The sequence below is a fragment of the Ambystoma mexicanum genome, chromosome 1q (assembly GCF_040938575.1).
Source record: "Ambystoma mexicanum isolate Mex_15411 chromosome 1q, UKY_AmexF1_1, whole genome shotgun sequence".
NCBI classification, from domain to species: Eukaryota; Metazoa; Chordata; class Amphibia; order Caudata; family Ambystomatidae; genus Ambystoma; species Ambystoma mexicanum.
In genome coordinates, this window is record NC_090922.1 from 506,790,423 (window position 1) to 506,813,279 (window position 22,857).

Genomic DNA, 22,857 nt, shown 5'->3' on the forward strand with positions numbered 1-22,857 from the left:
ACTTTCTCTTTACCTTGTCCATCAGATAACTGGGGGCGGCATTGTTGAGGGCTTTATGGGTTAGGGAGGCCAACTTTAGTTTGATTTTGTTGTCTGTGGAGAGCCATTTGTGTTGGCGTCTGGTGGTGGAGATATGATCTCTCTTATTGATGCTGAGGGCAGCTCTCAAAGCATTATTTTGTAGGATTTGTAACCTGTGGATAATGGCTTTGTTAGCACCGCTATAAAGGGCATTACAATAATCGAGCCTAGATAGTATGAGTGCTCTTGCCAGGATCATACAGCTGTCATTGGATAGGAATGGTCTGCCTGCTCTTATTAATTTGCACGTATACGCAGTGGTGGATGCTAGTGAGTTGACCTGTTTAGTGAATGACATAGTGGCATCCAAATAAAAGCCGAGGGTTTTTACTTCCCTGGATACTTTGATAGAATTACCATCTATGTTAAATTCGGCATAATCAAGGCCTAGTTTGTTGATATTAGCAGGGGTACCCAAAATGATGAGCTCTGTCTTGTCATCATTCAGGCATAGACCATGAGATGCCATCCATGCCTGAATGATGAGATATACCCTATTCACCAGCTCTCTGTCCTTACTGTGATCCCCTGAAAGTGGGAGGAGAATCTGGGTGTCATATGCATAGTTAGTGTAGGTGACACCCAGATGGTCCAGATCGTCGAACAGGGGTTTGGTGAAGATGTTGTATAGTGTGGGGGAGATGCATGAGCCCTGCGGGACTCCGCAGGTGATAGGAGAGGGGTCTGCTTCTGCTGAAGGGGAGAAAACTCTCATTGTTCTCTCACTCAGAAAGGATTCAATCCATCTGATAGCTTCTGGGGAGAAATGAGCAGCTGAATCAAGGTGTCTGCAGAGGACCTTGTGGTCGACGAGGTCGAATGCCGCGGAGAGGTCGAGTAGGAGGAGAAGTGCTGTCTTACCCTTGTCCCTCAGATCATCAATTTGGGTCTTCAGATCAATGAGGGCTGTTTCTGTGCCATGTAATGGGCGGAAACCTGATTGTCTAGAGCCTAGTAATTTGTGTAGTTCTTGGTATTTTTGAATCTGGACATAGGCCACTTTGTCCAAGATTTTCAGTAGGAAGGGTACCATGGTGATGGGTCGGTAGTTGGTGGGGATGAGAGGATCAAGCGTCTGCTTTTTGAGGAGGGGGAGCACCCAGGATTGTTTTAAGTTGGAAGGAATACTGCCTGAGGAAAAAGAGGCGTTTATGAGTTTAGAAATAAAGGGCGACAGGTCTCTGGCTGCGTCCTTGATTATGTGTGCAGGGCAGATGTCGCCTTTACAGTTTGAGGGTTTAAGAGAAAGAATAATTTTCTCAACCTCCAGGGTGGTGGTTTTGGAGAAGGTGAATGAGTTAGTGTGTGTACTTGGTAAGGCGTTGGGCAGAGATGTGGGAGAGTTAGTGAGGTTTAAGGAGTTTTTTTTATTTGAATTTTGTTTTGTAGGGTGTTTATTTTATTTGCTAGTGCCTGTTGGATGTCTGTGCACCAAGTCTGGTCCTTGGTGCAGGTGTCGGGTGTGGCAATGGGTGACTCAAGTTCCTTCAGTATGGAGAAGAGCTCCTTCATACTTGAATTGGAGTTGGCAATGAGGTTGTTATAGGAGTTCTGTTTAGCTAAGCAGATTTCAGCTTTGTAATGACGAGAAATCGTGTCAAGGATGGCTTTCTTTTCACTGGAGGGGCATAGTTTCCAATCAGCTTCACATTTTCGCTTTTTTAGACGGAGGGCTTTGAGTTCAGGTGTGTACCATTTATTTAAATGGGTTTTTGGCTTGCTGGTGAGAAGTTTGAGTGGGGCAATGTTGTCCATGGTAGTTAACATGATTTTATTATATTCGTGAACTAGTGTGTTGGGATCTAGATTGCCTGACAATGCGTTTAGGGTTGGAAGGATGGCTGGGATGATTTTTTCTACTGAAATATTTTTCTTATTTCTTGTGAGGCAGGGTGGTGCCAGTGGCACGGTTGTGGTAGGTGGTCTAGAGGTCAGTAGATTAAATGAGACCAGCGAGTGGTCAGTCCAAGGTAGTGGTGTGGTGGAGGAGATGACCGCTGAGCAGTTAGTGTCAGCAACCCAGTCTAGGGTTCTTCCCTTCAGGTGGGTGGGTAGGTTAACTTTTTGTGAGAGTCCGAGTGATGAGATCGTGTTGGCTATGGTAGAGGCATGTATGTCTGCTGGGTCGTTAAACCCTAGGTTAAGGTCACCTAGTAGCAGTAGTTGTGAGGTGGTTTTTGCATTGTTGGAAATTAGGTTATGCAAATCTTCCTCGAAAGTCCCGAGTGGACCAGGTGGTCTGTAGATCAGGTGGATAGTGAGGGATTGGGTGTTGTTTATAGGGAGTTTGGCAGTGAGGGATTCGCACGATTGCAGAGTTTGGGTCGGGGCTAGTCTGAGAGCTAAACTTTCTTTGGATATGATGGCGATGCCACTGCCCCGGTTGCCCACGCGGTCCTGTCTGGATATGGTATAGCCATCTGGGATGGCCAGCATTAGAGACGGGCCTGCTGCATTGTGGAGCCAGGTTTCGGTTAGAGCAATAAAATCTAATTTATCTTTAATAATTAGGTCTGCTATATCAAGGGCATGTGCGACTAATGATCTAGTATTGAGGAGCGCTCCTTTGTAGGAGTGTACATCCGTTTTTATCGAGATGTTTGTATGTGCGATAGATTTGGACTTGGTTGTGGGGATAGCAGGGCCTTTGGTGGAGCTTTTGGCTTTGCATTTGGATTCAGACAGGAGTCTTCGGAATGGCTCATATAGTTTAGAGAGTCTAGCACGAAGTTTGTTGTTTCTTTCGGTGGTAGGGCAGGGGTGGGAGGCAGGGGTTATGGGTCCTGACTTGCGATGATACCTTGGGCAGGAAGGGTCAGAATAGTAACTAGTTATGTAGGAAACGTTGGTGAGACTGGTGCCTGGCTGGGATGGGGGGGCTCCTGAGTCGGTATCCTGAATGGGAATGTCTGAGGATGCAGGTGTGGCCATCGCACAGAAGATGAGTAATATAGTCAGCATTTTCTGCAGTACTGCGCTGGCGTTGTGTGAGCAGAGTGGGAGTGGCAATATGGGTGCTATCTAGGAGAAGGGGTATAGGCAGGAAAGATAGGGTAGGGTGACAGTCTGAAGGTCCGGCTACAGGTCAGTGGAATTCAGGGTAATGGCTAAGTTCAGTGTGCCGTAGCGTGGCGCAGTATAGTAATAGAGCAGGGGATAATGCGATTCGGTGGTATGGCAGTTAGGACACAGGGAATGTACAGTGGGGAGACAATTCAGACCAGGGAAAAATGCAATATAGTGATATGGCGATTCAATGCCGTGGCTGTACAAAGCAGGGCGAGAAGCAATACAAACACGTACAATTCAATTCAGGGCAGGGCAGTACAGATGCGGTATGCAGATAGGGCAGTGGTACCTAGGTTCAACATTGGGCATATGGCACAAATACTAGATTCCACATTAGGCATATGGCACAAATACAGTATGCAGGTAGGGCAGTGGTACCTAGATTCCACATTAGGCATATGGCACAAATACAGTATGCAGGTAGGGCAGTGGTAGCTAGGTTCAACATTGGGCAAATGGCACGAATACTAGATTCCACATTGGGCATATGGCACAAATACAGTATGCAGGTAGGGCAGTGGTACCTAGATTCCACATTAGGCATATGGCACAAATACAGTATGCAGGTAGGGCAGTGGTACCTAGATTCCACATTAGGCATATGGCACAAATACAGTATGCAGGTAGGGCAGTGGTAGCTAGGTTCAACATTGGGCAAATGGCACGAATACTAGATTCCACATTGGGCATATGGCACAAATACAGTATGCAGGTAGGGCAGTGGTACCTAGATTCCACATTAGGCATATGGCACAAATACAGTATGCAGGTAGGGCAGTGGTACCTAGGTTCAACATTGGGCATATGGCACGAATACTAGATTCAACATTGGGCATATGGCACTAATACAGTATGCGGGTCACTAGCATTAAGGAACAGCTCTGGTGCTCGCAGGTTGGTGGGTAGGTGAGTAAGTTCAACGATGAGGAGTCACATGAGCAATAAGTGAGTAAGGGGAATAAGGGTGCCGTGGGAGTGCTGGAGAATTGCTTACCAGGTAGTGGCCTCGAAGCGAGGTCACGTTGCGCTTACACCGTGTGGCTTGCCTGCCTGTGAGGGCCAGGGGGACTGGCAGACGGCAGCTCCGGCAAGCAACAGGCAAGAAACAGGAAATGGCCTTGCAGTCGTGGGCCTTGGATGGAGTGGGCCAGCTCCGCCTGCCGGCTACCAATCAGGGGGTTAAGGGTATTGCCGGCCAATCAGCTGCAGCATGTGGCTGATGTGGGCCTGGTTAGGCTCTCTGGTGAGCAACAAAGGGACGGGCGGCCATCTTTGAATGTGGTGGGCCGTGATGTACCTGGGTGGGGGACAGGTGCAAAAATAGCGATTCCCGCTATTTCAGGCACGGCAGCCTGTTTCCATCTCTGAGCGTCGGTGCAGCTTCATTTATGGAGGCTCCGGCGCTCGTGGGATGGATTCGCCGTGTGTGGGCGCTCAGGCCAGCGCGTTGCTGTGAAAATTCGGCGCAGGTCGAGCGGCCTGAAGGAAAGGTGCCCCCTGCTCCTGCAGTGGCTCGGCCTGGACAGGGAGCTCCTGCTCCTCGGTTGAAGGGGTCTTCACACTCTTGCGGTCCAGAACTATTGTCACCGAGGTGCCCCGCAAGCCTCTTCCTTGCAGCACGCCAACGCTCCGTTGTCGACGAGCACCGCTCGGATCGAAGCTGCTGCCTCATCTACGCTGTTCTACCCCGTTCACTGCCGGACTGTCGATTCCCGACGCCGAACGCCGAGTTCCTCTACGCCGCTCGACGCCTCTCAACGATCCGTGGCTCCTGCTTTAAAGGGAGTCACTCAAGCAGGATCTGTCGACGCCTCTTTGAAGAACTCTACTCCACAAAGGTACATTGGGGGGGGGGGGTAAAAACATTATAGAAGGAAATAAGACTTATAGAACAATATATGAACTGGGCTTGTGTTATATCTTTATTTTACAGGTTGCCCAGGTGGGGGGATTTCCACACAGAACTGTGTCTAGTGTTAGGGGCCAGTATTCTGCCTATTGTTTCAACCATCTTGCTTTCCTTCCTCTCTATTGCTGGTTTCACTATTATTGATCTGTGTGACATTGTTACAGTTTTGTTGATGCACTTTAATGAGATCTAATACAAAGGGTGGTACCACTTTAGAATTGTATATATTTGCCATTGTTGATTTTCCTGAGTACAAAGTGAGTTATTGTGAGAAGTGTACATAACCTTGAATATTGATTATATAAAGACTGTGTTCTAACCAAAACTGTGTGTGGACATTCCTTTGTGGGGGCTTGGGGCACACTGTACTTAAGAACCAGCCTGCATCACCTCTTGAGAAGCTAGGCCTTGATTACTCGACCACGTTTACCAATAATAGAGAATCTTGGCTGGGATCCTCTGTGCCTCTCCTCTACCATATAGAGAGCAGAAGTACAGACCCCCCTACCAGTCATTACAAAGGGTTCCAGGGGAGTACACATTTTTAAACTGCAGATCTTGTGGGCTGCAAAATCCTTCAACCATAATTCCACCATGACACGCATTGATTACAGTGAGGAATCATGGGAGTTGTAGTAAGATAAGTAAGATCTGCAAGGCAATATGTTGCAGATCCCTGCTCTGGGCTTAGTTACCGCCTAATTTTAAACACATTTCATACTTTTAAATGCATTCCATTTCTGTCCTAAGCACCACAAACAATCATTGTGAGAGTGGCTGGCCAATCTTAGACACAGCTGGGATCACGGATGCGGGCAAAACCCCCTAAGGAGGTAATTTACACTTCTCTAACTTCAACAGTTAAAGCATCTTATTGACCAAACATGTTGGGAAGATCATTATGCACATTTTGCCCACAGAAAATATAAACGAGAATAAAAAGGTATGCACTTGCTCCTTTGATGCTATATATATATATATATATATATATATATATATATATATATATATATATATATATATATATATATATATATATATAAATATTAATTTACCTACAACAACAAAAACAGAGCAATAGAGAACCAATACCAATAGTGTTGGCAGCATGTCAGGCCGCACAAACTAGTACAGTGTAAAGTCTCCTAAAACAGGGTGACTTTCCTCTTGAGAGCACAGCGTCTCAGGTCGGAAAGGGGGAGGAGCTGGTTGGTGCAGTGCTCACTCCTATGCTGCAAGGAAAACACACAAAGAATTGGTCGTCACCCACAATAAGACTAAATTACTACCACACAAACTTATCAATAGAAGATCGCGATGTTCACACAATCCATGAGAAAACAACAAAATACAATACCAAGTTACTAGTCGGGAAGTCAATCTGAAAGCAGAAGACAGGCGAAACTAAGTCACAAAGAAACAGGACTTCAGGGGAGTTTGCCAGTGCCAGGAAGGATTATTCAGAAGCAGGTCCTAGACGGAAATCAGGTCATGAAGCAAGAGAAACAAAAAGGCTTGAAAAAGCCGGAACGCAAGATTCAAGAGCTGGTCTCGGAATGAACATGGGTTAGGAAGCGATGAGGTTTTTAGCGCAATATTTACCTGTGGTTTAAAATGGTACACAAATTCATAGTGCTCTATTGACTGCTTGGTGACCGCGAACGTGTTGTACACACCATACCCAACAACCCCAGTTTATATGAAATAAATACACACTCTCTACAGAAGACCACCCTGCCTTTCCATCACACTCATCAAATGGGGTGAAAGTAGGGAAAGATCCTTTTGTGAAGCTTAACCACAGCACATTGGAAGACCAGTGGGTGACTGTATATGGTGTTCTAGTCTCTAGAGGAGTATGCACACGTTAAGTAATTGTGTATGGTAAAACAAGTGAGAAACTGAGTAATTAGCCCTCAGACACCCATCAATCTCCCACACCCATTCCCACCCACCTCCCTCAACTCCCCACACCCATGCCATCCCACTTCACGCATGCCCTCCCACCTCCCTCAAACCAGCACCAAACTATTTTAAGAAATTACAAATTGAAACATAGATTTTGAAAATCAAACTAAGATTACTGCGAGCAACCAGTAGATTACAGATATATTTAGAAATGCATTAATTAAAATACTGCAGAGGCCTAGTGTAGTGGTGAGCCCTGGTCTGTGGTGTTGGATGTAGAGGAGACGATGCCCGGTTCTACCTGCAAGGGGAAAAACAGCTGCAAAAATTTTTCTGCGGACCAGCTGTCCCAGGAGTGCAAGCAGCAAATTTACTGCCCCATTAGGCGCTCCGATGGGCAGGTTGGATAGATGCAAACTGCATGGGCCTAATCTAGTGGCAATCCCTGGTCTACTGTGTTGGGTGTAGAGAAGACGATGCCCGAGTCCACCTGCAAAAAGACAGATGCAGAGATTTTGCCGTCAACCAACTGCCCAGGGGAGCGCAAAGTGGGAGAACTCTCTGCCCATCAGGCACTCCGAGGGGCAGGTTGGATAGATGCAAACTGCATGGGCCTAATCTAGTGGCAATCCCTGGTCTACTGTGTTGGGTGTAGAGAAGACGATGCCTGGGTCCACCTGCAAAAAAAAGATGAATGCAGAGATTTTGCCGTCAACCAGCTGCCCAGGGGAGCGCAAGGCGGGAGAACTCACTGCCCGTCAGGTGCTCCGATGGGCAGGTTGGATAGACGCAAACTGCATGGGCCTAATCTAGTGGCGATCCCTGGTCTACTGTGTTGGGTGTAGAGAAGACGATGCCCGGATCCACCTGCAAAAAAAAGACGGATGCAGAGATTTTGCCGTCAACCAGCTGCCCAGGGGGGCGCAACGTGGGAGAACTCTCTGCCCATCAGGCACTCCGATGGGCAGGTTGGATGGACGCAAACTGCATGCCCTAATATAGTGGCAATCCCTGGTCTACTGTGTTGGGTGTAGAGAAGACGATGCCCGGATCCACCTGCAAAAAAAAGACGGATGCAGAGATTTTGCCATCAACCAGCTGCCCAGGGGAGCGCAAGGCGGGAGAACTCACTGCCCGTCAGGTGCTCCGATGGGCAGGTTGGATAGACGCAAACTGCATGGGCCTAATCTAGTGGCGATCCCTGGTCTACTGTGTTGGGTGTAGAGAAGACGATGCCCGGATCCACCTGCAAAAAAAAGATGGATGCAGAGATTTTGCCATCAACCAGCTGCCCAGGGGAGCGCAAGGTGGGAGAACTCTCTGCCCGTCAGGTGCTCCGATGGGCAGGTTGGATAGACACAAACTGCATGCCCTAATATAGTGGCAATCCCTGGTCTACTGTGTTGGGTGTAGAGAAGACGATGCCCTGATCCACCTGCAAAAAAAAGACGGATGCAGAGATTTTGCCATCAACCAGCTGCCCAGGGGAGCGCAAGGCGGGAGAACTCACTGCCCGTCAGGTGCTCCGATGGGCAGGTTGGATAGACGCAAACTGCATGGGCCTAATCTAGTGGCAATCCCTGGTCTACTGTGTTGGGTGTAGAGAAGACGATGCCCGGATCCACCTGCAAAAAAAAGACGGATGCAGAGATTTTGCCATCAACCAGCTGCCCAGGGGAGCGCAAGGTGGGAGAACTCCCTGCCCGTCAGGTGCTCCGATGGGCAGGTTGGATAGACACAAACTGCATGGCCTAATATAGTGGCAATCCCTGGTCTACTGTGTTGGGTGTAGAGAAGACGATGCCCGGATCCACCTGCAAAAAAAAGACGGATGCAGAGATTTTGCCGTCAACCAGCTGCCCAGGGGAGCGCAACGTGGGAGAACTCTCTGCCCATCAGGCACTCCGATGGGCAGGTTGGATAGACGCAAACTGCATGCCCTAATATAGTGGCAATCCCTGGTCTACTGTGTTGGGTGTAGAGAAGACGATGCCCGGATCCACCTGCAAAAAAAAGACGGATGCAGAGATTTTGCCATCAACCAGCTGCCCAGGGGAGCGCAAGGCGGGAGAACTCACTGCCCGTCAGGTGCTCCGATGGGCAGGTTGGATAGACGCAAACTGCATGGGCCTAATCTAGTGGCGATCCCTGGTCTACTGTGTTGGGTGTAGAGAAGACGATGCCCGGATCCACCTGCAAAAAAAAGATGGATGCAGAGATTTTGCCATCAACCAGCTGCCCAGGGGAGCGCAAGGTGGGAGAACTCTCTGCCCGTCAGGTGCTCCGATGGGCAGGTTGGATAGACACAAACTGCATGCCCTAATATAGTGGCAATCCCTGGTCTACTGTGTTGGGTGTAGAGAAGACGATGCCCTGATCCACCTGCAAAAAAAAGACGGATGCAGAGATTTTGCCATCAACCAGCTGCCCAGGGGAGCGCAAGGCGGGAGAACTCACTGCCCGTCAGGTGCTCCGATGGGCAGGTTGGATAGACGCAAACTGCATGGGCCTAATCTAGTGGCGATCCCTGGTCTACTGTGTTGGGTGTAGAGAAGACGATGCCCGGATCCACCTGCAAAAAAAAGACGGATGCAGAGATTTTGCCATCAACCAGCTGCCCAGGGGAGCGCAAGGTGGGAGAACTCTCTGCCCGTCAGGTGCTCCGATGGGCAGGTTGGATAGACACAAACTGCATGGCCTAATATAGTGGCAATCCCTGGTCTACTGTGTTGGGTGTAGAGAAGACGATGCCTGGGTCCACCTGCAAAAAAAAGATGAATGCAAAGATTTTGCCGTCAACCAGCTGCCCAGGGGAGCGCAAGGCGGGAGAACTCACTGCCCGTCAGGTGCTCCGATGGGCAGGTTGGATAGACGCAAACTGCATGGGCCTAATCTAGTGGCAATCCCTGGTCTACTGTGTTGGGTGTAGAGAAGACGATGCCTGGGTCCACCTGCAAAAAAAAGATGGATGCAGAGATTTTGCCGTCAACCAGCTGCCCAGGGGAGCGCAACGTGGGAGAACTCTCTGCCCATCAGGCACTCCGATGGGCAGGTTGGATAGACGCAAACTGCATGCCCTAATATAGTGGCAATCCCTGGTCTACTGTGTTGGGTGTAGAGAAGACGATGCCCGGATCCACCTGCAAAAAAAAGACGGATGCAGAGATTTTGCCATCAACCAGCTGCCCAGGGGAGCGCAAGGTGGGAGAACTCTCTGCCCGTCAGTTGCTCCGATGGGCAGGTTGGATAGACACAAACTGCATGGGCCTAATCTAGTGGCAATCCCTGGTCTACTGTGTTGGGTGTAGAGAAGACAATGCCCGAGTCCACCTGAAAATAAAAGACGGTTGCAGAGATTTTGCCATCAACCAGATGCCCAGGGGAATGCAAGTGGGGAGAAGTCACTGTGCCATCAGGCGCTCCAATGGGCAGGATGGATAGATGCAAACGGCATGGTCCTACTCTAGTGGCAAGCCCTCATGTAAATGATAATTTTACAACGAGCAGACAAACCGGAGAACATTCATCACATTCATAGAGCAAGAAGAGTGCAGGTAATAAACTCGGATTCCCAGTAAGTATACCATGCTGCATCAAAAGTCACCACATGGTGCCCACAACATAGGTATACCCATCTAGTCACCGACTTACCTGGGAGTTGATTTCAATGCTCTTCAACTCTTGCCTGCAAATTGATCTGGTTGTGTGCGTAGACATCCGCAGCCACCGTTCTCGGTGAAGTAATTCCATAAACATAGAGAGAAGAAAAGTCAGTCTTACAAGAGTGGCACAATCCCTCCCCCCACCCACTTCAGTTGATTTCAGTTATCCACACTCAGCAGGCTAACAGTTCAACCAATTGCATATACACCAACAAGGAGTCCTCACTATTCCCAAACCCTCACTTCACCCCAAACAATTGACGCACCTTCAAATCTCCAATTACCTTACACTACACACAGCTAAAGGCCACCAATCACTTGGTAATTTTAAACCTTCCAGTACACGATTAAACTTGGCAGACTTAACTTGGAGAAGGATAGATGGTGGAGGCACAAGCATATTGCAAAGTGTCAAGTATACACTTGATGGAAGACAGTGGAAATGGGGCGTGCAAAAGGTACCCTTGAGTACCTATAGCTTTCATAATCAAGTGAAAAAAACCAACATACACTTTCTGGGGCTGGTAGCCTGAAAGTAGCAGCATATTTGTTATTGTATGATATCATATGGCATTTATAACACGCCTATACATAAGTGTTTAAAGGTGTGAAAGTGTGCAAAGTGTATATACACCGATTGCCCTCAGACATCAAAACAACTCTACCCTGTAAGATATTCGCAGTCTAATAAGCTGACACTTTAAGACCAATCCAGTAATGAGAATTGTTGTGGATGGAGTGAGAGGAGCAGCCTTGGCACAGGTAATAAGCCACGACCACCTCTAAGTATTTTTAAGACCTAGACACATTCATCCTTCTTAGAACCGCAACATAAATGCAACAAAAATAGAAATATCCCACGATCCGTAGCATGCCATGTATTGATCAAATAAAGCATGGGTATTCCCAGAAGATCCTCTAGTCCACCCGTTTAATTTAGTAACAGGATGCCAGCATTTAGGTTGCAAGCTGCTAGCCAGCCATAAAAAGGTAAATTGCTTCCTTCATCAACACCGTTACAGTAAGTGCTCGGTAGCCTAATTTGAATGAGCACAATCAGTGTTTTACCCATGCAATGTCCTTGATGCTGCTAACCTTTAGGTACATAACCCACCCCGCCAAATGAAAACATGGGTGGGTGCCACCATTCTAAGCCCTGTTACTGCTGAGGTTGAAGTCCTGTGAGTTGGCTCAAATATTAGCATCCCCTCACACATGACCCCTACTCCAGGGTCACTCGCAATGTCTCCACGACACAACTGGCTGGTGCAGTGTACAGATGTTCCTTATCTGGAAGAGTTGATGACTGCCGAACGGGACGGAGGCAATCCCAGTGAGGACGATCTGTGAACCCCAACCATGTAATGACATAAAGTTTGAGTGGTTGACAACGTCCAATATTGGGAGAGGTTGAGCAAAGGCAATCCTTTGCTTTATGTTTTTAGTCTGCCTTCCTAAAAGGGATGGTATACCCAAACATGAGTTGACTGCACACTGCGCCACAGGCAACCAAATGCTGCACCCATAAATACAGTTGTAACACTCAACTTGAAAAACATGAGGAATCAAACACTCGATCTCAGGTTTCAAACCTGCAAGGTTGAAGGTCAAATCATTCTTACAAACTCCACAAAGAATGCCCGCAGCACTACATTCATGCACTGGTTACACTCAGCTCTGCCTAAAACATGTTATGTTATGTTAACGGTACTTATATAGCGCACCGTCACCAACGGAATTGGTCCCCAGGCGCTCTGGAGGATCTGTAAATGAGAAGGTGGGATGGGTTAGTAAGGTGAAGAGGGAGTAGGATAGTGAGACGAGTGGTGTACTGTTGGCAGCTTCAACTCGGTAGACACCGGGTGCTGAGCTTTGGTGCAAGTATTGGATCGGTGTCAGTCCACGTGTGCTGTTGGTGCGACTTATGTGTTGTTGGAGTGTGGTGAAGTGCGTGCAGCTTGTTGTGCGAGAGATGGTTGTGTGAGTTTTTTTAAGTATGCAGAGAGTTTGAGTTTATATTGGTTAGTGGGTTATTTGACATTTAACCTGCAAGCATTCACAGTTCTTTCTAAGTGTAGCACCCGCTGACCTACACAATTCAGTCTGAGTGTGGCACTCACCAATCTTCACAATATTATTCAGGTACCGCACAGGCCAATGTTCACAACTCTATCCAAGTGTGGGACATGCTAACATTCTCATTTCCATTTAAGTGGTGTGCTTGGTAATCTTCATAATTCCGTCTAGGTGTGGCACTCGCCAACCTTCACAATATTATCTAGATGCGGCGCAGGGCGAAGTTAGGAAATCCGTCTAGGCCAATGTTCTCAATTCTAAGTGTGGCACATGCTAAGATTCAAGTTCCATCTAGGTGCGGCATCTAACATTCACAATCCTGTCTAGATGCGACGCAGGCTAATGTTCTCAATTCTAAGTGTTGCACATGTTAACATTCAAGTTCCATCTAAGTGTGCCATATGCTAACATTCACAATCCTGTCTAGATACGGCGCAGGCTAATGTTCTCAATTCTAAGTGTGGCACATGCTAACATTCACAATCCTGTCTAGATGCGACGCAGGCTAATGTTCTCAATTCTAAGTGTGGCACATGCTAGCATTCGAGTTCCATCTAGGTGTGGCATATGCTAACATTCGCAAACCTGTCTAGATGCGACGCAGGCCCAAGTTAGGAATTACGTTTAAGTGTTGCACATGCTAACATTTACAGTTTCTTCTAAGTATGTTGCTTGCTAATACTCATAATCCCAGCTAGATGTGAGGCAGAGCTAGGAATTCTGACTAAGTGCGGCGCATGCCGACATTCACATTTCTAACATTTCAATTGGAGTTCTATCAAGTGTGGTGTATGCTAAGCCTTCCTAATTCCATCCAAGTAGGCAGATGCCGACATATACAAACCTATCTAGATGCGACGCAGGCTAGCGTCCACAATTCCCTCCAGGCGTGACACTTGTTAATATTGACTAGTATGTTAGGATGCAGTGCAAGGCAACATTTCAAACACTGTCATGGTTGATATCCGGCTGGTGGTCACACAACTTTCTAAGTATGCATGGGCTAAGTCTATGGCAGTCTATGTTATGGGAAAGGTAAGGTAGAGTGGCGGGGGCTTTCTGGTGTAGAGTAATTGCTCTACACCCCCACCATGCCACACTTACAGTTTTTGTTGGTGTCTGTTAGCTGCTGGCTTCCTTGGCTTCCCCTGCAGACACTTCTTGGAGCCACCTCTGTCGCTGCCGCCCTTTGCCTTGGGACCCTTAGCCGCAAGGGCTGCCGGGCAGAGGGCTGCCCTGGGGTGTCCTTGATGAGGGTGCAGAGAGCCAATCAGGGCGCTTGGGAGGTGGGGAAAAGTGAGTCCACGAAGCAGGGAGGCCCGGCAAAGACCACGCTACGGCCTCGCACTACGTGCTTTTAGAAACACTGGGCATTATTTTTTTTGTGTGCATGGGGTGGTGCACTCATGGTGTAACAATGGTACGCTAATGATCCAATATTGTGTACATGATGTGACACTGTTCTCATGAAGAGATGACGTTGTGCTTATGATATAGTGAGGAACATGAGAAAACAAACCCTGCATGCTGCAATCCAAACCGACCCTGACAAGGCCCAGTTCTTGGAAGTGAAACACTTCATGTAGGGTGCCACATGACTCTGTTAAAATAAAAATCCCAAACAAACATTTGGGGGTGCCTGCTCCCCCAAATGAAACATGGGTGGGTGCCACCATTCAAAGCCTCGTAACTGCTGAGGTTGAAGTCCTCAGAGTGGGATCAAATACTAGCATTACCTCACAAATGCCCCTACACCAGGGTCACCTGTGAAGGCTACACGTCCGTAAAAATTCCCTAACACATGTCACTTGCTCAAGGACACACCCGAATGAAGGTGGATCAGGGAATGACATCCAAAAGCACAGTTTGTCCCACCCCCAATCACCCTAATGCATGCACCGGCCTACCTGGTGCATACCCCCCACCCACAGCAGGTCTCTGCTGCCACCTTCCACCCCACTCTCCATGGCACACTGCAGTCACCACACTGGTCTTTCGGGTACTCTCTTACCTGGCTGTACTTGGACTCCTGGTCCAGGGAGTCTTCTCAAGGCCATGGAGGTGCTGCAAGTGGCTCCTGCCCAGGGTGTTCCACTCATCCGGCTTTGGACTTAGATAGGGGGAATCCTTGTTCACTGCGGGAAGAGAGACAAGACAAAGGTAAGTGGTTTAGAGGATTGGGTGAAGCCTCTAAAATACCCCCCCAGAACTGCCATGTGATTTCAATAAGCCCCTGCACACTGCCACATGCTTTGATCACCCACCCTTGCAGGTTTATCTAACCCTCGCTCTGTTGCATGCCTCTGAACTCATGCATGCATGCCCCCCAGTCAAGATTGCATGTCAGGAGAGTGATTAGAGGGGTAGGTGTAGGGGCTACAAGTCAGAACACAGCTAACTCCTGCAGCCACCCGGATTCAGTCATGACTGAGAGAGTTAATTGCTTTTAACATAAAGCTTCACCAGAATAGCCTCATTAGAATGTTTCAAGAAGTTAGATGCCCCTGCACAAGTAGGTTTGCCCCTCCTCCCACAGTCTCTGAGGTTAGCCCTGCTCCCAACATTTGAAGGGGTTTACCTCCATCTCTCCTCCTGAAATGTTTTGCAGAACAAGTAGTCCATGATTAAAAACTGCCTTGCGACATGTTTTGGATTTGATGTGGTCGTGGCAGGGGATAACTCACAGAAAGGTGCCATGATTCAAGTGCTTAAAAATCGGCAAATCATTAACAAACCTACCTCACATTGATGAAAGGATGTCAGTGGCAGGATCCCAGCAGCCTCTATACAGTTACTTGGATGGGTCGCTGGTGTGATGCAGTTGAACTCCTAGGCAGCAAAAGGGACCATCTGAGAGAATCAGAAATCATATAATTGGCAATGCTGACAATACATTAGTCCCTTTCCCACCGCATTGTACTACTACACTAAGTGTTCTTCAAGCAATAACCCATTGTCATAACTGTTTTACAATCTTGAAAGAACACCTGGTTATAAACCACTCTCGTATGCTAGCCTAAAGGGTATTACAAACAAAAATGAAACAAACAAGCATTGGCAATGCCAACAGTTTGGGCTGTTGTGTAGGAATGGGAATGGCACTTGCAAGGCACTGCAGTAGTGGAATTAACTGACCATTGATGGTAGCAGGTGCAAAATGGTGCAAGTATCAGGGCATCTAATGGCAGTGCCTGGCAAATGCATAATACTTATACACAAGCCAACATGTTGACTTTGACAATGCTTGTTTTTAACAGAACTTCAATGAAGGACAAGCTTAAGGGGGGTGGACCAGGGGTATAAGGGACAGGTGACACAGATGGTGGAAAGATGGTGACATGGAGAGGAGGCAAAAATGACACAGAGAGAAGGGATATGACACTGAGGAGAAGGGAAAGTGAGAAAGAGGTTGAACATGGGGAGGAAAGGGACAGGTAACATGGGCAGGATGAGAGGCTGTGGCATAAGGGAAAAGGAACAGGGGACAAGAAGCTGAATATGTGGCAGGTGACAGGGGCAGAAGGGGCTGGTGACATGGGCAGAAGAGGCATGGGAAAACAGTGTGCTTGTGACATGGTGAGGAAGGGGCTGGCAAATAACATGGGGACATGGGCTTAGGCCATGGGTAGGGTGAAAGGCTGTTTGTAACGGCCGTGATGGAGCAGATGGCATGGGGGAAGGAAGGTAGGTTATAAGAGGGAGAAGGGGAAGGTGACAGGGAGGAGAAGGGGCAGGTGACAGAGGACGAAGCAGCAGGGGTGTATGGGAGAAGGGAATGGGCACATATCAATAGTAGAGCTGACACAGGTGAGAGAAAGGATGCTGGCATGAGAGAGAAGAGACTGGGAAAGAAGAAGCTGGAGTCATGGGGAGAAGGGATAGGTATCATGGGTGGGGGAGAAGCTGAGACACAGCGAAAAAAAGAGGTGACAGGAAAATGGAGAAGAAGTGGCAGGTGACAGGGGAATAAGGAGCTGATGACATGGGTGTGAGTGAAGGCTGACACATGGGAGAAAAGGCAGATGATACAGAGGGAGACAAGAGGGAAGAGGCAGGTGACAGGAAGAAGGGGTACAGGGAAAAAGGGATACAGGGAATAGGGGGAGGGTGACCTGGAGAAGGAGGGTCTGGTGACAAGGGGGGATGGGTAGATGACATTGTGAGGAGCAGCGAGGGGCTGATGGAGCGGTATAAGGGCGGTGAGGGGTGGACGGAGAGGAGCGGCGCCAAATGGGGGCTCGAGGGACTGATGGAGAGGTGTGGGGAAGCTTGGGACTGAAGGTGAGGTGCTGGGGCAAATGGTGACAGTCAGGATCTGATGGAGAGGTGCTGGGGCAGCTTGCGACTGAAGGAGAGGTGCTGGGTAGGTGGGGGCAGTCAGGGGCTGATGGACAGGTGCTAGGACAAATTAGGGAAGTCAGGGGCTGATGGAGAGGTGTGGGCAACGAGGGACTGAAAAAGACGTACTGGGGGAAATGGGGGCAGTCAGGGGCTGATGGGGGGCAGCTTGGGACTGTAAGGGAGGTGCTGGGGCAAATGGTGGCAGTCAGAGGCTTATGCAGAGGTGCTGGGGCAAATGAGGGAAGTCAGGGGCTGATGGAGAGGTGTGGGGCAGTTTGTGACTGTAGAGAGGAGCTACGACAGGTGGGTGCAGCGAGGACCTGATGGGAAGCTGTGCGGCAGGTGTGGGCAGTGAACGGCTAATAGAAAAGTGTTAGGGCATGGGGAGGGCGGTAAGAGGCTTATAGGGAGGTGCAGGAGTAGGTAGACGGGCAGAGCATTGATTGGGGTATTAGAAACTCAGACAGGTTTGGGCCTTATTCACAGAAGTGTTTTATAGTGGTGCAATCCCATTGACAAATGCTTTGTGAATCAGGCCCATATGTGTTCTTAGAAATCATGGTAGCAGGGGCACGGTGGTTCTAGAAAGCAGCCTGCATTGCAGTGAGATATTAAGTGATATCAAGTAGTGTGCAAGTGAAAATAAACGAAAAGAAATCATGCTTCGCCAGTCGTTGCACAGATTTGCAGCATCCAGACAAACCAGCAGCACATCAATGCAGTCTTTATCTGTAGTGCGCCTTGTGTTGCTTTCTTTCCATGGGCCTGCTCACAGTGCACCACGTTTAGGTACGGGCCATTTTGACACACCGCTGTGTCCCCAAAGCCCCCTTCGGCACGGCAACAGTGGGGCAACAAAAATCTTGCCCCAGCTCATTTGGCGCGACGGCTATTTTGGCGCAGCGGTCCAATACTGAAATTAGCGGCTGCTCCCAAATAGCCCTTGCACCAAATTAGACCCGTTTTGAAGAAAACAAATCAAATCCTAAGTGTGACACAAACATCAGCAGCACTTTCCGCTTTAGATATCGCAATGTGTTGTTAACTGGCAGCATCACAGTTTGTTCGAAGGAGAAAAGGGAACACGTGCACAAGCAAGCTCATCCCCGGGCAGGTGAAACTAACAACTTCCAACGTAAAATGCACAGATCTTCTCTGGCACACGTGTACTGTGCACTTGAAACGGACATCCCTGAATTTAAATGTGGGGTGCTATAAAAAAACAGGGTAGTGACACTCACCGGGCAATGGATAAGAAACCCCCATAAACAGGGAGACACCCACACAACATAGAAGCGAGAACAGAGAGGACCTCAACATGTATTTCCGACATTTATTTTTTTAAACTGCAAAATACATGTCCCTTCCAAATACTACTGACCTCTCAAGTGCACTTGTATTGCACCCCTGCTCAGGAGGTTGTCAGGGTTTGCACTGGCAAAAACAGTCAAACATGGCGTGTGCCTAAATGTCCTGCTGCAGCCTGCACACGTTATTAGCAGAAGCTTTGAACGATGCAGTGGTCAGTTCCTGCCTTTCAGATTGAAAAGCAAAGTTCACATGGATCAAATGAAAAAGCTGCAAATGCTGCAGTCTGGGAAGTGAAATCGGCGAGAAAATAACTCAGATATCAATTCTCAGACAGCATTTGCAGAATCGATGAAAGCGTGAAATCACTTGCCGTTGATGACATTATAAATGAATAAGTAATCTCACTTACCTAAACATGTAAAATAACGAGATGGCAGTACACACGCAGCAAAAACAATAACGGCTCCAGTCTTAGTCTGTGCACGTGCAGGAAAGCAGGCCTGAAAGGGAGGGGCTGGGGTGCGGCTGTGAAAGGGCAAAACTATCTCTGGCCCGTTTCGGGGGGAAGCAAAAAAAAAAAAAAAAGAGGACTGCGAAGCCAACAAGGGTTTTCGTTGTTGTCATTAGTTTCACAGAACATGTACATTTTTTTCTGAGTGAGTCTGTGGTTTTGCAGTTGTGGAGCTGCAATAGCCCTGATCTGCAGGGACACATTTAAAATTGACACAAATGGTAGCGTCCACAGGGACCTGGAGGAGTGCTGGAACAATTGTACCTCCCACTCCCAAATACAGAATATTAATCAAAGGGGCGTGTATTTGTATTTGAGGGTCACACATTGGTTTAGGAGACGAGGAAACTGTAAAATACAACTCCCACTGAAGGGTGGTGCTTCTCTCTAATCACGGCAGAAGCAGCTCGAATGAGGCGCTCTTTGCACCTGCATTTCCCTCCCCCAATTACATATTATGTGAAATTGTGGTAGAGGGTGGGGTTATAAAGTATGCTGAACTGCTCTGCATTGGATAGGAGAGATGGGGAAAACAGAAATCTCCTCCCATTTGGAGATGAATCATTCGGCCGACGCTATCGGCCCAGCACTTAGATTAGCATGCCTGGGCCGATAGAAACGGCCCGTGGCACTTATAAGGTTAATACCAAAGTGGAGAATATTTTACCCGTAGTCAATTTACAAAAGTCCAGTCAATAAATTATTTTATATTATGAATAATTCTTTAATTACAAAACACAACGGATGTACGGTAAGAACTAAGTTTTCAGAAGGGAACCAGCCATCTCGAAGGCTCATTTTCTAGGGGTTCTAGCTCAAAACAGTGTCTACTACAAAGGTGTTGCTACTGCAACTATAAGAACAGCACAGAGACAAAGCAAATGAATGTGGTAGACTTTGTCATGGAGGAGAGGCGTGGGATTCTAACCTCTAGTTTTTTTCTTTTTATTTTGCTGCTAATGTATCTTGCAGCGACTGGTGGATTGTGGGTGCATATTTCCCAGTGCTAAGACACACTCTTGAAGCAAGATTCTCACGATACACAAATGGATGGCCTACAGCAGCATCTGAACTCTGTAATAGGCGAGTCTTAGACCTTTCAGTCAAAGGGTTCAGGCTGCTTGTGACCAATGGAGTATCCATATCCCCAGAAGTACAGACTGTTGGTGTCCTTCTTCCGGTCTGTGACACAGGAGCTTCAAAGTAGCATTTTCCTGTGTCCTTAATCAGTTTTGTCAGAGGTGGATATCACGTTTTGTAGGCAATAGCAGTAAAGTACCACTCAGACAGGAGTGGTTCCAGGCTTTGGACAAGCATCTCCGCCATACCGGGCCTCGTGATCTGGCAATGTAGTTTCACTTTGGGCAATGTTGCCGGTTGGAACTGGCCTCTTTTCAAGGCCAACACAGGCCTGTATTAACAGGCATAACTCAAAAGGGCAGAAAGCTTTTCTCTCATATAGTTTATTTGTTTATTTGTATTTATTTATTTGTGTATGGTTAAACAAAATAACCTTTACAAAAATGAGAACAAATAATCATTACATAAAAAAATTCATCGCTTTGTACATCAAATCATTTCATTATCATATTCACACAAATCAACCATATTACCGATTAAAATCACACTTTTAAAAAAGATTTAAAAAAGGATTTAAAAGCAAAAAAAAGAAAGACCCTTCATTTTCCACAATACAGGTGTAAAAATGTTTGAACCGCTATGTTCAAAGACGCCTCATAACTATTTAGAATCTTTGCCCAAAACCAATCGGTATTAAACATATCTTTATCACAGAAAAAGCGACCAATAAAATGTGAACGAAACTCAGCCAAAGCAATACACTCCGTCACGAGATGGCGCAACGTTTCGACACAGCAAAAGCATTGTCTACAATTTCACAGAGAACCCGCAATTCATTGTCCAGCTCCCACGACTTCCATGGTAGGCAATACATTCAATTTAAATCGCATCTTTTCCATCCTCTACCTCCTAGAAGGGTGCAATTTAAGATATGGACACAAGTAATTGTACGCTCTTATTTCATTTATAAGCTTTGGAATGGATGATATTCCGTCCCCCTCACTCTATTCTTTATCCAATCTATGTCAAAGATAATTTTCTTGATATTATATGACCGTGCCATAAGCTCCTGCAAGTACCACCCATATTCGTTCAAAAGCCTCATGGAGACCTGCAACCACTCTGTTAAAACTTTGCATTAATGATTCAGCATTGCACATCGTAACTCTGCTAATATACAATTTTCAGGTGGTTGTAAATGTGAACTCAGAAGTTGCATCCTCTTCCATCCGCACAGGCCTGCATGGACACCAACCCCATCTCTTGCCTAATTACTGGCATAGGGGTCCCTTTTGGAAGAAGAAGCAACCTCTTCCATATCACTGACTCAACCCTTCCCCAATCATTGGCCAATAAACCAGATTCCACCCCATAAAGTTGTCCCGGAACCAATTTTTGGTGGTAACATGTAACCATTGGAGCTGCCGAGTACCTACCAAATTTCCTATCAAATACCGCTATCTCAGACCTATTCATTAGTGCTTTCTTTAGTATCTGTTCTAAGTCCATTTGTTTTGTTCCTTTTGTATTAATCTCTACCCCCAGATATTTAAATGTCTGAACCATCTCCACGCGCATCTGTTCTATATACCAGTTATAGGTTGATTTCGATTTTTTCTGTTATTTATCATATTCACTTTCAATTGCAAATATATGGATGTGAAATACTCATTTGTAGCTGTCAAGGTCTTTTATAGGCCGATAGGGGTCAAATCAAATGAAACAATGTCATCTGCATATGCAAAAAAATAATTATTGGCAGGTCTCCTACTTTATGCACACAATTTCTTATTTGAGAAAAAACTGTCCCAAAATCATTAATACACTGGTTAAATAAAAATGGCGCCAAAACACACCCTTGGCGTAAACCACAAAAACCTTTCATCCATCTGGTGTAGTTTCCCTTTTAGTCCGATCGTACCCTCATCTTTGTTTGTGAGTGCAGGGCTGTCAATATATTCTGAGAACACAGGTATACACAATTCATAGTTTGTATTTGGCTGAAGCTTTAGCAATGCTCTCCTCGATTATGCAGAAAAATAACTCCTCTTTCTGGAGATTGATCAAGGAGCCAGTAGATCAATGTTCTTTGCGATGCCACCCAAATGCTTCTGAAAGCTGGGAAGCTCATTTTTCAGCTTTGTATAATGAAACTAAGGAAGAAGGGATCCTTTGCATGAATCTCCATGGTCAGATCAAGAGGAGGTAGACCAATGGGAGATTAGGGAACTAATAAATGAAAGTAAGGCTTCGAATGCACACGGCCCAGATGGCCTGGCAAACGATTTTAAGGTCTAACTTGAATCGCTGGGCCTCTTTTTTATTTGTCTTATTCCAGGCGATCCTGAGATCAAATATCCTTTCAACTTCGTGCGGGAGAGCAATTATTGAGACAGGTCGGGTCCATTAAATTATAGGCCTGTCTCCCTTCTGGATGCATCAATCAAGATTTAGGGCCATGATTTTGAAGTGGCTATGCACATGGGCTGCTGACGTAGCCTGGATGAATTTCAGTCTGGCTTTCGTCCAAGATTAAGCACTATTCACAATACCTTTGTAATTAATTTGTTGCAGATTCAGGCTAAACAGCAAATGAAGATACTGTATTAGGCATTCCTTGATATCTCCCAGGCTTTTGATAAGGTAAATCGGGCTCGTCTGTGGGCCAAGCTGGGTGAGAGGGGATGTCCACCTGGTTTGGTGAATATATTGACAGTAACACAATCAAGGGACTAATAGGGATCAACACCTGTCGTTGCCCCCAGATTACGTTGTCACACAATGAGAACACACATATACATATTAGTATACATATTAGTATATTTCACAATTTCTACCCTTACTGTAGCCTAACTCTAGCTTGCCCTCTAACACATCTAACTGAGCCCTATTGTTTTTCTAACCCTAGC

The 22,857-nt window shown here is 47.0% G+C and overlaps 1 protein-coding gene across 3 annotated transcripts in view; it reads left to right on the top strand.

Moving 5' to 3' along the window:
• Positions 1–22,857, top strand: part of LOC138529961 (urokinase plasminogen activator surface receptor-like) — a 133,452-nt gene that overhangs the window by 39,299 nt on the left and 71,296 nt on the right. The gene's annotated exons all lie outside the window — the stretch shown is intronic.